Source organism: Odocoileus virginianus, chromosome 21 (genome assembly GCF_023699985.2).
Source record: "Odocoileus virginianus isolate 20LAN1187 ecotype Illinois chromosome 21, Ovbor_1.2, whole genome shotgun sequence".
NCBI classification, from domain to species: domain Eukaryota; kingdom Metazoa; phylum Chordata; class Mammalia; order Artiodactyla; family Cervidae; genus Odocoileus; species Odocoileus virginianus.
The window spans coordinates 49,801,324-49,816,667 of NC_069694.1; the positions used below are offsets into that span (position 1 = coordinate 49,801,324).

Sequence of the window (15,344 nt, forward strand, 5' to 3'; positions counted from 1 at the left end):
GTCTTTTACCTCTTATTTGTTAAAATCAGGATCCAAGCAAGGTCAGCGTATTTATTTTGTGTGGTTGTTTTGTTTCTTAGGTCTCTTTTAATCTAGGATAGTTCTCACTACCCTAACTGCTTTTTTAACTTTGTCTTGCTGAGAGGGAGGACCAATTCTCTGCAGAATGTCTCCTTTTTGCATTTGTCAGATTGAAGCTCAATTTTATTAATAACTTGTTGTATCTTACTCCTGGCTACTGGTGACCTCAAACATTTTTTTTTTCTCTTTGTCCTTAATCATTTGCTATTTTGTAAATCTCTTTTTCTTCATTGAAACCCTTATTTGCCTTTTACCTTCTAATAGTAGCTATCATTTTGTTCTGACTTGTTGAACAAATTTTTCCCACTCTATTTTTTTCCTGATGGGTACTTCTGACATGTCCATTATATTGGCTATGTCTGACAGCTTTAAAATTCTTAGTTCTATGATGTCAGAATCAGGGTCATCCACCCCCCAACCCTACCTCCCCAGTTCAGTAATTCTCAATCCCTTGTGGCTCAGAGGTCAAGACTCTGCCTGCAATGCGAGAGACCCCGGTTTGATCCCTGGGTCTGGAAGATCCCCTGGAGAAGGGAATGGCAACCCACTCACAGAGGAGCCTTTTGGGGTACACAGTCACAGAGTTGGGACACGACTGAGTGACTAACACACACATTGCCCCCTAGGGGAACTTCTGGAAATGTGTGACAATTCCAGTTGTCGCAGTGAGGACTTATTAGCATGTATATTGATCATAGACCAGGGATGCTACATGTTCTTCCCTACTTGGAGTAATCCTGACCAACTAAGAATTACCTTGACTAAAGTTATTATAGTGTCAATGTTGAAAAACACCATGCAGGTGACCTTGGTTAATTTACTTTTGGCTGATTGATACACCAGTACATAGTAGGTGCTCCATAAATATTTGTTGAGTGAATACATTTTGGAATTTTTCCTTTTAAAGCAAACTGTTTTGACACACTCACACACAAACACACACACACACATTATACAAAACTATTTTGTATCTGTAACTATTCTTTTAGTTACAAGTGAGAAAAACTGAGTTCACACTGCATTATGTAATAGAAAAGTTCCAGGATTTTCAACTTCAGAATTGCTAGATCCATGGGTTTAAGTTGTATTAGTGGTACTTGATTTCCTTTAACTTTTGGCTTTCTACTCTGAATACCCTTTCTGATGGGTTCTTTCCTCAAGAGAGTGCCCAACAGCTCAAGGATTTTATCCTTTACCTTGAAGTTCAGGAGAAGGAAGGATTTTCTTTTCCTAGCAGTTCCAACCCACACTTTAATCTTACTAGAGTCATTTGTATCACCAGCTTGTCCATAAGGGCTTCTCAGGTGGAGCAGTGGTCAAGAACCCACCTGCTGGTGCAGGAGACACAAGAGACTTGGGACCCAGTCGGGTTCAGTCTCTGGGTCGGGAAGCTCCCCTGGAGTAGGAAATGGCAACCCACTCCAGTGTTCTTGCCTGGAGAATCCCATGGACAGAGGAGCCTGGTGGGCTACAGTCCGTGGGGTCACAAAAGGGTTGGACGCAACTGAGCTCGCATCCTCACACGTGTGAAAGTGAAAGTGAATGTCGCTCAGTCGTGTCCGACTTTTTGCGACCCCATGGACTATACAGTCCACGGAATTCTCCAGGCCAGAATACTGGAGTGGGTAGCCTTTCCCTTCTCCAGGGGCTCTTCCCAATTCAGGGATCGAACCCAGGTCTCTCGCATTGCAGGCGGATTCTTTACCAGCTGAGCCACAAGGGAAGCCCATACTCACACATGCTTGTACCCAAACCCATCACTGTGGCCAGAGGAGATGGGTAACATTGATGGGTCAGGCATGATTCATTCTTTTCCTTAATCAGGGCAGGCATTGAAGTTAGCCCATCTGCACCAGACACTTTATCAAAAGAAGAGGGGATGGATGCTGAATAGGAACAAACAGCAAAACAGCATACATTTCCATTGCTTAAACCCAGCACACAGTAGAGAACACTAATCAAATATTCACTCAGTCATCATCATCATCAGTATCTGAACTGGGCACAGATTTTTAAAATGTAATTATACAGTGTAATTTTAATGTGATTGTATAAGACCAAATATTAAATATTATTTGTGTATTTTAGATATCTTATGATGTAAAGCATTATTCCTGTCTTACCACAAAGCTAGAAACTAAAGGAATACTCCAAATAGAACTGAAGGTTTTTTTTTTTTAAGTCATTTCCAGCCATGCTGCATAGCTTGTGAAATAGTTCCCTAACTAGGGATTGAACCCAGGTCCTTGGCAGTGAGAGCCTAGAGTCCTAACTCCTGTATCTGTGTGCTAAGTCTCTTCAGTCATGTCCTGCTCTTTGTGATCCCTCGAACCGTAGCCCACCAGGCGCCTCTGTCCATGGAGTCTCCAGGCAAGAATACTGGAGTGGGTTGCTGTGCCATCCAGGGCATCTTCCCTAACCACTGTACTCCCAGGGAATTCCCCAGAAGAGCTGAAGTCTTCTTTTTTATTTATTCATTTGTGGCTGCTCTGGGTCTTCGTTGTTGTGTGCGGGCCTTCTCTAGTTATGGTGAGTGGGTACTGCTGTCTAGTTGCACAGGCTCCTCAATGCAGTGGCTTCTTTTGTTGCGGAGCACAGGCTCTAGGGCGTGTGGGCTCAGTAGTGGTGCCTGGGCTTAGCTGCCCCACAGCATGTGTGGTCTTCCTGGACCCAGGGATTGAACCCATGTCCCTGCATTGGCAGGCAGATTCTTAACCACTGGGCCACCGGGGAAGTCCCTCATTGGGAGTGCCCTCCTCCAGGGGATCTTCCTGATCCAGGGATTGAACCAGCATCTCTTAGGTCTCCTGCATTGGCAGATGGGTTCTTTAACCACTAGTGCCACCTGGGAAGCCACCTTTTAAGTGATGTTCCCCAGATTTCTTATTTTGCTGTTTAAAAAAAGACTTACTCTTTGTTCTCTCTGGGATCAGTTTTATGCTGACCGTGCAAACTTATGTCACTAGCTCAAAATTTTATTTGGGTTCTAGACTTTTGTTTCCATGTTGCTTTTAGTTGTTTTTACCTGGCCGTCTTTTTTAATTTTTATTTTATTTTATTTTTTACCTGGCCGTCTTATAGTGAGCTCAAACTCATGATATCTAGACCTGAATTTATCTTTCTGTACTCACATGCTCTGCTCCTGTTTCAAATTCTATAAAAAGAGAACCATTGGGTTCCTTAGTATCTCAGTTCCCTGTTGCTACAGAAATGCTGTTTAACATTAAAATACATTCTTTATTAGAGCTCCTAGGTCTCAGCTGGGTTCCAGCATGTAAAGTGAGGTCAGCTGCCCTTTGGTTGCAGGGTTCTGCTGAGCCTGGCTAGGCTTTCACATGTTTGAGGGGGCAGCTGGCTATAGGCTGGTCTAAGATGACCTTAGTTTAGATAACTGGGCTCTTTTTCATGTGTCTGTCATGTAGATGTTTCCCTGTAGGCTAGCCTGAGCATGCTTGGAGAATATGCTCCTAGTGATCAAAGAGGAGCAAAAAAAAAAAGGTGGAAATTCCTAAAGCTATTTCAAGTCACTTTTTGCTCCAAGCCTGCTATTGTCCCGTTGGTGAAAGCATGTCACATCGCCCAGCCCAGAGTTAGAGTAGGCGGGATCTAAGTATAGGGTAAGGGTATAGATATTGGAGTCCATTTAATTGGGGCCATTAGTGGAATCAATTTACTCTACTTGTCTAAGTTTAACTCAGAGTTATCCTTGGTTTCTCTCTCTTACTTTTCATGCAGTTCATTGATCATGTCTCATTTTTTTTAACTTGTTTTTTATTTTGTATCAGAGCATAGTTGATTTTTGTAAATGTTACCTTCAGGCATGCAGCACAGTGATTCAGTTATACACTTACATGTATCTGTCCCTTTTCAGATTTTTTTTCCATATAGATTATTACAGAATATTGAGTAGAGTTCCCTGTGCTCTACGTTGTTATTGATTATCTATTTTATATATAGTAGTGTGGACATATTAATCCCAAAGTCTTAATTTATCCCTCCCTTCTACATTTCTACAAATCATTAGTTTGTCTTCAAAGTCTGCGAGTCTGTTTCTGTTGTAAATAAGTTCATTTCTGTCCTTTTTTTAAAAAAAAGATTCCACCTATAAGTGATATCATGTGATATTTGTCTCTGACTTACTTCAGGTAGTGTGAGAATCTCTAGGTCCATCCATGTTGCTGCAAATGATATTATTTCATCCTTTTTTTATGGCTGAGTAATATGCTGTTGTGTGTATATATATATATATATATATATATATATATATATATATATATACCACATCTTCTTTATACATTCCTCTGTTGATAGACATTTAGGTTCCTTCCAAATCTTGGCAGTTACAAATAGTGCTGCAATGAACACGAGTGTTCATTTTCCAGTTATGGTTTTCTCCAGGCATATGCCCAGGAGTGGGATTGCTGGGTCACATGGTAGTTCTACTTTTTGTTTTTTAAGGAACTTCCATACTGTTCTCCCTAGTAGTTGTACCAACAGAGTAGGAAGTTCCCTTTTCTCCACACCCTCTTCAGCATTTACTGTTTGTAGACTTTTTGATGATGGCCATTCTGACAGTGTGTGGTGATATCTCACTGTATTATTTCTCTAATAAACTGAGCATCTTTTCATGTGCTTTTTGGCCATCTGCATGTCTTCTTTGAAGAAATGCCTATTTAGATCTTTCCATTTTTTTATTTTTATTTTTTAATAAGGAGCTACATGAGCTGTTTGTATATTTTGGAGATTAATCCCTTGTTGGTTGCTATGTTTGCAAATATTTTCTTCCATTCTGTGGGTTATCTTTTCATTTTGTTTATGGGTTTCCTTTGCTATGCAAAAGCTCTTAAGTCTAATTAGGTCCCATTTGCTTTTGTTTTTATTTTCATTACTCTATAAGGTGGTTCCAAAAAAACATTGCTGCGATTTATGTCAAAAAGTGCCCTGCCTGTGTTTTTGTCTTAAGAGTTTTAATCATGTCTTCTTTATTCTTCTTTTGTCTTCATCAGTGCCCACTAATACTAGTTGATTTAAGACCTTAACCATCACTCTCCTAAATTATTGTAATAGTTTTAGTATTGTTAGGCTTTCCCCACCCTTACCCCATTTTATCAAGTTCTATATCAAATCACAATAAAACTGGTTCAGTTTCTCTAAGAACCGTGTAGATTGTCATCAGTTTGGTTTCCCTTTTCTGGAAGTTCTGACCCACAACCCCAGAGGTGTTTTAGCCCTCCTAGGCCTGTGCCCAGAGGAGCTTCAGGGAGTGTGGACATACAGTGTGGGTGAGCCTGCTGCGGATTCTGTGCTGTTTGTTCATCCCACTTTGGGTGTGTTACTGAATGCAGGTTTGTGTGCCTGACACACGATGAGGCCAGACAGTAGCAAAGCCTTGGAGTCTGGAGGAGAGAAAGGTTCATTGTAGGGCCAGGCACGGAGATGGGTGACTCATGCCTCACAAACTCTGAACCCCCAGGGGTTTCAGCAAAGCATTTTTAAAGGCCAGGTAAGGGAGGGGGTTCACAGGGCATGTGATCAGTATGTGCACGGTTCTCCAACTGGTTGATATCGAGGCAACAGGGTGGTTAAAATGCTCAGTCCTTAGGCACCAGTGGGTCTGGAGGCTACACGTTCATGATCGTCAAAACAGTTAATTCATTCCAATTGGTGGTGGTTTTTAACATCGGAAAAACTCAGGAAATACGCATGAGATACCATTATCTGGGAACTTGGAAGAGGAGCTAAAGCAGAGGATATGGAGGAGAGGTCTGTCCTGGGCAGGGCCCAAAGGGTCCTGTTTGCTTACAGACAGGGTATCAGGAAGCATCCCAAGAACTCAGGCTTCATTCATCAGTTATGTTACTGGTTACATGGGAGGAGAGCAGTTTTAACAGTAGCTAATGCTCATGAAGATTCCAGTTCCCCATAGAACACTCATCAGCAGACAGCCGGATGCATCAGCATTGGAAATAGATTCTGGAGGCCTCTAATGCTGGGGTCACAGAAGGTCACTACAACAGACCTTGGTTGGGATGCCAGTGTCTCTCTGTGGTGTCTCCTGGTGGGCATGCCTCTGGTGATGCCTTTCAGAGCCTTAAACTGCCAGATTTTCTACAGGATCAAGCAGCAGTTGGTACCACAGGCTCCACATTTCTAAAAGAAAGTCTAGAATCTCTTGTGGCCAAAAAGCTGGGTGGGACATAGGAATATTTCCACCACAAGGATGGAGTGAAGAAGTGTTTGGGGAGCACTGTGATCTTGGGACCATCACGGTGGAAGTTAGCAAGTGTCTTGTCCAGGTCTGGCACGGGTGTCTTCTTTTTGTTTATGGCCCTGGGACACAAGGGATGGAGAGGGAGCCCATGCTGGAAAGCCTGGTACCGACTTACCCTGTTGATCTGAGGAGCTCCAGGGCTTTGTGGCGAAGGTCCCAAAGGTACACTGGCCCAGCAGAATCTACAGTATCAGTGTGCCCCACTGAGGCCCATGCACGTCGGTTCTGGCCGTTAAGAGAGGGACCGGGGGACTCAAAGGTCGGTGTGTGAGAAGGACATGAGATAATGAGCAGACAGTGACCCACTGGCCCAGCAGAGGCGGCAGAAGGTCGCAGGCACGAGCAGCTTGAGGGGACCCTTTGTGGGAGCCCTGTACTGAGGGCTCTCTGGGAGTTTGAACAGATAGCCTCACTGGCTTTCAGTCCAAACAAGACATCAACCGGTAAAGTCCCTGTTACTTGATACACTCCAGGTACAATAGAAATGTTTGATTTCTTGTGTTTCCTTGGGCTTTGATTTACACTCTCAGAGTTATCTTCCTAAAACAGATTTAAGTACAATCATTTCTTTGTTTTAAACCAGCAGTCACTGCTTTTCCTTTTCCTTTTTTTTTTTGACATGGACCATTTCTAAAGTCTTTATTGAATTCATTACAATATTGCTTCTGTATTCTGTTTTTTTTGGCCATGAAGTGTGTGGGATCTTAGCTTCCCTATCTGGAGAAGGAAATGGCAACCCACTCCAGTATTCTTGCCTGGAGAATCCCGTGGACAGAGGAGCCTGACGGGCTGTAGTCTGTGGGGTCACCAAGAGTCGGACGCGACTGAGTGACTAAAAAACTAAACAAGCTTCCCTCTCAAGGATGAATCCATACCAGATAGGAAAAGAAGTGAAACTCTCGCTGTTTGCAGATGACATGATCCTCTACATAGAAAACCCTAAAGACTCTACCAGAAAATTACTAGAGCTAATCAGCGAATATAGTAAAGTTGCAGGATATAAAATTAGCACACAGAAATCCCTTGCATTCCTATACACTAACAATGAGAAAACAGAAGGAGAAATTAAGGAAACAATACCATTCACTATTGCAACAAAAAGAATAAAATACTTAGGAGTATATCTACCTAAAGAAACAAAAGACCTATACATAGAAAACTATAAAACACTGATGAAAGAAATCAAAGAGGACACACACAGATGGAGAAATATACCGTGTTCATGGATTGGAAGAATCAATATTGTCAAAATGGCTATACTACCCAAAGCAATCTATAGATTCAATGCAATCCCTATCAAGCTACCAACGGTATTTTTTGCAGAACTAGGACAAATAATTTCACAATTTGTATGGAAATACAAAACACCTCGAATAGCCAAAGTAATCTTGAGAAAGAAGAATGGAACTGGAGGAATTAACCTGCCTGACTTCAGACTACTACAAAGCCACAGTCATCAAGACAGTATGGTACTGGCACAAAGACAAATATAGATCAATGGAACAGAATAGAAAGCCCAGAGCTAAATCCACGAACCTATGGACACCTTATCTTCGACAAAGGAGGCAAGGATATACAATGGAAAAAAGACAACCTCTTTAACAAGTGGTGCTGGGAAAACTGGTCAACCACTTGTAAAAGAATGAAACTGGAACACTTTCTAACACCATACACAAAAATAAACTCAAAATGGATTAAAGATCTAAATGTAAGACCAGGAAATATAAAACTCCTAGAGGAGAACATAGGCAAAACACTCTCTGACATAAATCACAGCAGGATCCTCTATGACCCACCTCCCAGAATATTGTAAATAAAAGCAAAAATAAACAAATGGGACCTAATGAAACTTAAAAGCTTTTGCACAAAAGGAAACTAGAAGCAAGGTGAAAAGACAGCCCTCAGATTGGGAGAAAATAATAGCAAACGAAGCAACAGACAAAGGATTAATCTCAAAAATATACAAGCAACTCCTCCAGCTCAACTCCAGAAAAATAAATGACCCAATCCAAAAATGGGCCAAAGAACTAAACAGACATTTCTCCAAAGAAGACATACAGATGACTAACAAACACATGAAAAGATGCGCAACATCACTCATTATCAGAGAAATGCAAATCAAAACCACAATGAGGTACCATTACACACCAGTCAGGATGGCTGCTATCCAAAAGTCTACAAGCAATAAATGCTGGAGAGGGTGTGGAGAAAAGGGAACCCTCTTACACTGTTGGTGGGAATGCAAACTAGTACAGCTGCTATGGAGAACAGTGTGGAGATTTCTTAAAAAGCTGGAAATAGAACTGCCATATGACCCAGCAATCCCACTCCTGGGCATACACACCGAGGAAACCAGATCTGAAAGAGACACGTGCACCCCAATGTTCATCGCAGCACTGTTTATAATAGCCAAGACATGGAAGCAACCTAGATGCCCATCAGCAGACGAATGGATGAGGAAGCTGTGGTACATATACACCATGGAATATGACTCAGCCATTAAAAAGAATTCATTTGAATCAGTTCTAATGAGATGGATGAAACTGGAGCCCATTATACAGAGTGAAGTAAGCCAGATGGATAAAGACCATTACAGTATACTAACACATATATATGGAATTTAGAAAGATGGTAACGATAACCCTATATGCAAAACAGAAAAAGAGACACAGATGTACAGAACAGACTTGTGGACTCTGTGGACGAAGGCAAGGGTGGGATGTTTCAAGAGAACATCATCGAAACACGTATATTATCTAGGGTGAAACAGATCACCAGCCCAGGTTGGATGCATGAGACAAGTGCTCGGGCCTGGTGCACTGGGAAGACCCAGAGGCATTGGGTAGAGAGGGAGGTGAGAGGGGGGATCGGGATGGGGAATACTTGTAAATCCATGGCTGATTCATGTCAATGTATGACAAAAACCACTCCAATATTGTACAGTAATTAGCCTCCGACTAATAAAAATAAGTGGAAAAAAAAAAAACCCTTTAGAAAAAAAAAGGTTCAACCCACAGCCCCTGCAGTGGAAAGTGAAGTCTTAACCACTGGACCTCCAGGAAAGTCCCATTGCTTTTCCCTTACATTGGTAGTTCTCAGATTCATGTACATTTGGGTCACCTGGAGGACTTTTTAAGAAACACAGTTTTCTAAGTCCCACCCCCAGGATTTCCCGTTTAGTAGATATAGGTTGAGGTCTAAGAACTGCGTTTTCTAGCAGGTTCCCAGTACTGGGTTGATGCTGATGATCAGGTAATTGCCCTTTGAAAGGTCTTTATTTCAGGTTGACGTCCCAGCTCCTCAGCACAGTTAGTGAGGACTCCTATACCTTGAGCTCACCTGTGAGTATGGGGGATACTCCTGAGGTGAAGTGACAATGTATTTCCTGTATTCCCCTCCCCGTTTGGCTAGGCAGTATTTTATTCTCCTAAATCTGGCTTAAAAGAATATGAAAGATGGTTTTGAGGGGCAAAGAAGACAGTAAAGGCAAAGGCAGCCTCCCTGAATAGAGCAGCGTAACCTCAGGGAAGAAGTGTGTGTTCCAGAGGGAGAGGCCAAGACCTCTGCTGTGTCGTCTGTTTGGTGCCTTTGTGTGACTGATTTTGTCGCCAGGTTACACCTTCCAGTCCATTTTGTTATCTGCTGGTGAAGTCGCTTTCTTCTTCCGTTACACATTTTTTTTTTGACCACACCTCTCAGCTCCTGGTATCATATAGTTCCCCGGCCAGGGACTGAACCTGGGCCCTTGGCAGTGAAAACATAGAGTGCTAACCACCGGACTGCCAGAGAATTCCCCTTCTGTTACACTTTTATTAAATATAAAGATACGCTTTAACTTTTATTTATATTTTAAATATTTATTGCTAGCCGTGCTGTGTGGGGTTTTCTCTAGCTGTGCTGAGCTGGGCCACCCTTCATGGCGGTGCTCGAGCTCCGCATGCAGTGGCTTCTCCTGTGGAGGATGGGCTCTGGGTCGTGGGCCCTAAAGCATGGGTTCAGTAGCTGTGGGATCTTCCCAGACCAGGGATTGAATCCGTGTTCCCTGCCTTGGCAGGGGGATTCTTATCCACTGCACCATCAGACAAATCTTTCTGTTACACTTTTAACAGAAGTTGCCTCGCCCTTTTAACCACCAGAGCTAGGAGGCTTGGATAGCTTGTGCCCCCGGGTGGTTTACCAGAATCCTGTGGGGAGATTGGAAAAAGATGCACATTCCCCACTGTAGATTTACCAGCTGAGAACCTTCAGGATGAGCCCTTAGAATCTATATTTTATTTTAATTTTAAAACAATGTATTAGGTTTTAAAAAAATACAGGAAACTATTTTTTTAAAATCCATAAAAAGTGGCATATGTTGCTGTAATCAGATAACCTATATTGGCATTAAGAAAAGAATAGAAATGTGAATGTACTGGAACACTGCTGTAGTAAAACTTTCCCTCTGTGCTCCTTTCTCTGGTCCTTTACTAAAAAGTAAGCACATATTGCTTTTCCCTGTTTCTGTCTAGATGGTATTTTGGGAATCTACTTTTTGGGGAAGAAATGTACATACTGAATGTGCAACTATTTTTATTACAATGTGAGGAACACTCTAGAACATATGTGTAAGTGTCCCGCCCTAGCTCCTCTTCATTTATTTCCTTCTTAAACTGGGCACTCTGCAAAATCCACTCTCAGCTCTCTTCTTTCACCATCACCCAGCTGTGACAGCCGCTGCTCTGGAGAAACTAGAAGACACCCATTCAAGCATTCAGTTTGTGTCAAAGACAGGTTGGGTTGGTTTAACCCTTGTGTGGTGATTGATACAATGTGTATTTCCACTGTTAGTGTTTATTGAGTTAGTGTTAGTCTGTTTGGCTGCTGTAACAACATAGCACAGACTAAGTACCTTATCAACAAAAGCAGTTTAATTCTTGCAGTTCTGGAGGTTGGGAAGTCCATGATCAGGATGTTAACACAGTTGGGTGAGGATCTCCTTCCCCACTGACAACTTGTCATTGTATCCTCATGTGGCCACAGGGGCCGGGAGGTCTGTGGACCTTTGTATAAGAGCACTGATCCATTTATGAAGACTCTATCCTTATGACCTAATCACCTTCCAGAGGCTCTGCCTCCTAATACTATAACATTAGGTATTAGAATTTCAAAATACGAATTTTGGGAGGACACAAACGTTCAGAGCCCAGTGCAGTGATTTTAAAGTAGGCTAAATAGTAGAAGAGACAGAAGTGAATTAAGGTCACCATCATGCCCTTAAGGGCAAATATTATTAGGTAAGTAAATAGCTACCGTGTACCTGTAAGAAAAAGGAAGCTCTCATGGAGGTGTGAGCAATGAGCCATGGGTGGCACAGAGATACCTGATGCTCTCAATCCCAGAAGTCTGGTCTTTTTCAGGAAATCAGTCTCACTGTTTAATTCCTGAATGGCTTTTGTTTGGGCGTCATTCATTTTGTTCAAGTGTCAGGAGCTAGTCCTTTCATTAACTGAGCAGCTTAACCCATTCCTGGATAAAAAAGTCAGGTCAAGTTTATAATCTGAGATTTCATGTGAGTTGCTTCTAAAAGTTGAAATGAATTTTAATTTTTCTTACTAGAGGAAAATAAAAATAATATTGGTAACAATGACTCTGTAAATGTTGGTGTGGTATGTTCTTGTAATTGGGTTGAGTCATTACCATGCACAGTTTTGCTCTGAAGGGTGAGCTACAGCTGGCCAGCAGTATGCCCATAGAAGACTCAAATGGGTTTGTGGAGAGCTTGCTCATTAAGGCAAATTTCTAAAAAGCCCTGCTGATAAAAATATTAAAAATTATAGAAATTAGTTTAACAAATATCTGTAGTTTCATATTAGAGAAGTAACCACTGTGAAGATTTAGGTATATTTCTTTCTAGTCTCATATATATTGTAGGGGAAGAAAATTAAAAAAAAAATAATTTTATTTATTTAGTTATTTGTTTTTGGCTGTTCTGGGTCTTCATTACGACATGGGCTTTTTCTCTAGTTGCGTCCAGTGGGAGCTACTCTTCTTAGCCGAGCGCGGGCTTCTCATTGCAGTGGCTTTTCTTGTGGAGCACTGGCTCTGGGGCGTGAGGGCGCCGTAGTTGCAGCTCCTGGGCTCTCGAGCACGGGCTCAATAACTGGCACATGGGCCTAGTTGCTCCGCAGCACGTGGGATCTTTCCAGATCAGGGATCAAACCTGTCTCTCCTGCGTTGGCAGGTGGATTCTTTACCAGTGAGCCACCAGGGAGGCCTGTTTTACTTTTTTATTTTTTACTATACTTCTAGGTTCTCTGGCTGGGGCCCTATAAATTAGACTGACAGAAGACAAATTAACTAGAGGAAAGCAACCACATTTATTTTAGCTTTATGTGACACGGGAACCTTCATAAGGAAATGGAGACCTGAAGAAATGGTTAAACCTGAGTGTTTTTATACTGGATCTGATGAAGAATGGACAGTCATGGGCAGAAAAGTTTGAGCTAAAGGTAGTAAACTGGGGGAAACTTAACAAGGCCTATTCATTGGGCTTCGTCTTGGTGCCCCTATGCCTTCAGAGATTTCTTCCAGGTATAAGGAGGGCACCTCTCACATGAGGGTCTTATGACTTGTTTCAGGGAAGATGGGGGAGGTCAGAGAGTCCTTTCCATATCTGTCATTTGCCTTGAAATAGTCATTATGTCAAGGAGCCATATGTTGGGGACAGCATGTTCTGAACTCCATCAATATTTAGAAAATTTAAATTAAATAATTGATTAAATTTTATGTCATGCTTTTTTCTCTTACTGAGTATTACAATCATTAGGTATCTTTTGGAAACTTCATTTTTTTAATCAGCAGCACCATATTCTACTTTATGGTTCTGTCATAATTTAACTATTGCCTCAAGTTGCATCCTTTTAAAGTTTGTGTGTGTTAGTCACTCAGTTGTGTCTGGCTCTTTATGACCCCATGGACTGTAGCCTGCCAGGCTTCTCTGCCCATGGGATTCTCCAGGCAAGAATACTAGAGTGGGTTGCCATGCCCTTCTCCTGGGGATCTTCTCGATCCAGGGATTGAACCTGGGTCTCTTGCGTTGCATTTGGATTCTTCACCCATCTGAGTCATCAGGGAAGCCCTTTTAAAGTTTTTCTAATCTAAATATAGTGAGGTAAAGATTAATATTCTTCTTTGTATGATAGAGAATTTCTACCAAAATATCATAATCAGAAATTAACTTTTGGCAACATTCTCTTTGCTCTTTAGATATTTAGGTGATATCTCATCTGAGTCTAATGGATATGTCTAGTGCTTAAATATGGAGAAGGCAGTGGCACCCCAGTCCAGTACTCTTGCCTGGAAAATCCCATGGATGGAGGAGCCTGGTAGGCTGCAGTCCATGGGGTCGCTGAGAGTCGGACACGACTGAGCGACTTCACTTTCACTTTTCACTTTCATGCATTGGAGAAGGAAATGGCAACCCACTCCAGTGTTCTTGCCTGGAGAATCCCGGGGACCGAGGAGCCTGGTGGGCTGCCGTCTATGGGATCACACAGAGTCGGACACGAATGAAGTGACTTAGCAGCAGCAGCAGTGCTTAAATATGCTCAACAGTGTTAATTTTCTTAATTTCTCTCATTTTGTTAGACATGAGTCACCTGCTTGAGACATTTTTTTTTTGCTAATTGTATGTGTGTAATTTTTAACAATACCCAGTAGCAAGCATTTATTAAACTCTGTATTGACAAATATTAGATATGGGAAATTACAGAGATAAGTAAAATGAGGCCTCTGCTCTCCAAGACATCTAATGTAGTGAGGCAAAAATATGAGAAGACTATAAATGATAATCAAATTTAGTTTATTAGTCAACTATTCTCTGATCTACAGTTCTGAATTAAAGGAAAGAAATTAGGCAGTAGAAATTATATATATATTTCTTCCCTTCTCTAGTGTTAGGAAAATAATACCATTGTGTTAAATATGTGCATTGATTATAAAATGCATCCCTATTTCACAAACATTACATTTGTAAAGATATATATTTCAGGATTAAGAAATTATAATTTGTATGTATGTATCTGATATCTCTCAGATATATATCTACCTACCTATCATTTATCTAAGGTTCAGCTATTGATCCATATTTCTTTTCCTTTCATATTATTTATGTACATGCTAAGTTGCTTCAGTCATGTCTGACTCTGCGACCCTAGAAACTGTAGCCTGCCAGGCTCCTCTGGATTTCCCAGGCAAGAATGCTGGAGTAGGTTGCCATGCTTCCAGAGGACCTTCCTGACCAAGGATTGAACCCACATCTCTTACATCTCCTGCATTGATAGGCGGGTTCTTTACCACTTGTGCCACCTGGGAAGCCCCTTATATTACTTAAGAGAGTCTTTTATTCTAGGGCTATTTTCATGGTTCTTCCTGCTTCAGGTCACTTCTCATCTTGCTTATTACTTCCAGATGAATATTCCCAATCCCCAACTCTCATCAGAATGTAGTAAAAACCAAGACTTTGCTGGTCCTGGGGCCACAGCTGATTCTGGGATTGTCAAGACAGTTGATCTTTGTATTGGCCACAAACAAGACCAGGGTCCTGCTGATGATAACTGAGACCTTGAAGAGATGATCATGGTGGCTGTCATTGGTCCTTCCCATTTCTTTGGTTGTTGGAACTGGATAGTTCAGCAGATGAGGCATGGAGAAAAGCACGCTGGATATAGTCTACCAGAGTTTGAGGCCCATTTTTGTTACCTATCTTGATGTCTTCAGTGCAGTCCCATGTAGTCTTAGTCAGCTTTTGTAAATCAGGATAGTAATTACTCTAGCTTTCTTTAAGACTATGGTAAAGAAGAAATCAGCTATGTATATGAAAGTTCTTTTAAAAGGATGCATTGTTTCATGAGTATATAGAAGTTAAATTTTATCAGCATCCTGCTACTTCAAGGTCTGGCTGCACACAAATCCTGAAATATTATGACTTCCAGCCAGCTTCCATGTCAAACAA

The 15,344-nt window shown here is 41.6% G+C and overlaps 1 protein-coding gene across 1 annotated transcript in view; it reads left to right on the top strand.

Moving 5' to 3' along the window:
• The window catches only part of ANK2 (ankyrin 2), a 687,657-nt gene that overhangs the window by 62,608 nt on the left and 609,705 nt on the right, over window positions 1-15,344 (top strand). The window lies entirely within an intron of this gene.